Source organism: Coregonus clupeaformis, chromosome 20, assembly GCF_020615455.1.
Source record: "Coregonus clupeaformis isolate EN_2021a chromosome 20, ASM2061545v1, whole genome shotgun sequence".
NCBI classification, from domain to species: Eukaryota; Metazoa; Chordata; class Actinopteri; order Salmoniformes; family Salmonidae; genus Coregonus; species Coregonus clupeaformis.
In genome coordinates this window covers 58,743,939-58,746,567 of record NC_059211.1, presented here as the reverse complement: position 1 = coordinate 58,746,567, position 2,629 = coordinate 58,743,939, and positions in this window count along the sequence as shown.

Genomic DNA, 2,629 nt, shown 5'->3' with positions numbered 1-2,629 from the left:
CGACTGTAGACAAAAGTCGAAGAGTGAAGTCGGCGATGGTCCATCTGTGACAGCCGAAAGTCGGACACTGATGTGGTTTTCCAACAGCAGGGCTCAGTGCAACATGGCGGTGTTGACATTGTTTATACAAGTTTTTCTTTGTAATGTCGAAATAAACATGTCTCCAACCCCCATATCACACACTCACAAACGAAATATACACTGTGTACAAAACATTAGGAACACCTGCTCTTTCCATGACATACTGACCAGGTGAATCCAGGTGAAAGCTATGATCCTTATTGATATCACCTGTTAAATCCACTTCACCTCAGTGTAGATGACTGGGAGGATATAGGTTAAAGAAGGATTTTTAAGCTTTGAGATAATTTCCCATGGATCAACAATGGTTGCCCACCCAAAGGACATCCAGCCAACTTGACACAACTGTTGTAAGCATTGGAATCAACATGGGCCAGCATCCCTGTGGAATGCTTTCAACACCTTGTAGAGTCCATGCCCTGAGGCTGTTCAGAGGGCAAAAGGGGGTGCAACTCAATATTAGGAAGGTATTCCTACTGTTTTGTACACTCAGTGTATGTGTGTACATTGTACTATCAATTGGTGAGAGAGAGCCTCATATCACATAACTGTTACATTAATTGCGGCAAAGTTGGTTCCTGTTTCAGTCAGGTCTTCGGTCACATTCGTGCGAGTCAAACAAAAACACCCTAATGATTGGCTGACAATAGAGCCTCCCATAATGTAGGTAATGGCTGCAGGATGGAGTTGGTGAAGAGTAACTGCAGAAATGTACAGTCAAAACTAAATTACCTTTGATCACATGGTTTTTGTAAAGTTCATGCAGTCCTCATGTAGGTGTAACATGAAGAATATGAACTACAGTCTCCCATAGAAGTAACCAACATCTTAGACAGGGTCGGTGTTCTGGTGGGCCCTAGGGAGCCTGGCCCACCCCACCCTACCGTACCTCCTTGCCCATCCAAATAAAATATTGATCATTTATTTGACCAAGACTCACCGACAGAAAGACGCATCAATCTCAGATAAAGCATCCGCGCGTGTGAAACAGCGCCACTCTGATGCTGTCTGGACAAAGGGAGTATGGCATGTCATACTTTTTCTGGCCAGACCGCATCAGATACATGGGCTACAACTTTAACTCAGTAAAATCTTTGAAATTGTTGCATGTTGCGTTTATATTTTTGCTCAGTGCAGCTTCAGCCAGCTGGTGTGCGACTGTGGCAAAATTGGTTTGACTTTGGATAGCCTATCTCCAGGGGGGCCTATCTCCGGGACTGTCAATAAATTACACAATATTTTCATGTTGTACACCTTTTAGTTTTCTAATTTAATGCTTTCAATATTTGTACATGAATGTATACAATTTTTAGTTGGTTTGAGGTTTTTAAGTCATTGAAATATGGAGCTATTGGAATTGTAACATATTGTCCCATGTACATTGTCTAATTTACCGATGGTTCCTAACTAGCCCGATAGGGATATTCAAAGTCAACCCAAATTGACTATGGAAATTATGATTGGGTCGCATGCAGCTGCACTCCGAACTGATTATGGTCACGTTCCCCTGCTCAGATGTTGGTTGCATTCCACATCATCGACTGTGTCACCGTCTGACAGATTGCTATAACAAATGTGCTTAGCTGATACATAAAATACCTATCCAGGCATTGTAAGATCTAGCAAGCGTCAGCCACACCTGGGCAGAGGAACACGCCCAGTTACTTGTGCGCTGCCAGCTGTGGGCAGGATTGAAACAAACCCAACCTTCATTTACGTTGGTCATGTTCCCCTGCTCAGACGTTGCATAGACGGGTTGGTTGTTTAGCAACAAAACCAACACATGCGCAACTATGGGGCAAAACAGACGGGGTTCACATCCAGAATCACAATAACACACAGACTTCTGCCCCATTGAAGTGCGTGCATCATCTTTGTGACATTGTCAGCCAACCCGTCTATTGGTGCTTTCAAGACAAATACAATAAAATGTTATTGGTCGCATACACATATTTAGCAGATGTTCTTGCGGGTGTAGCGAAATGCTTGTGTTCCTAGCTCCAACAGTGCAGTAATATCTAACAATACACAACAATACACACTAATCTAAAAAGTAAAATAATGGAATTAAGAAATATAGAAACAACTGATCTTCAGGTCGGAAAATCGGTGTTCTCGAAAGATGCCCAAGTTTCCGACTTGGAATTCCGAATTGGATGACTGTTCATTCCGATTTCCCAGTTGTTTTGAATGCACTGAAGTCAGAGATTTTAGAGTTTCCAATGAATGTACATATTTTTTAAATGTACATATTCACATCATCGACTGTGTCATCGACTGACAGATTGCTATAACATATAATGTGGTTAGCTGATACTTAAAATACCCTTCCAGGCGTTGTAAGATCTGACAGGCGTCAGCAACACCTGGGCAAAGGAATGCGCCCATTGTGATGCTGTCATAACCACAAGTCTCACAAAACTCCGTTTTGGACGAGACTGACTTTATGACCAAAATTATCCTATTTACACTTTGTAGTCAATTTTGACAGTAGAATAAATGTTCCTGACTCATATCGATGTCACATAGGGTGTTTTCGAAATAAGAA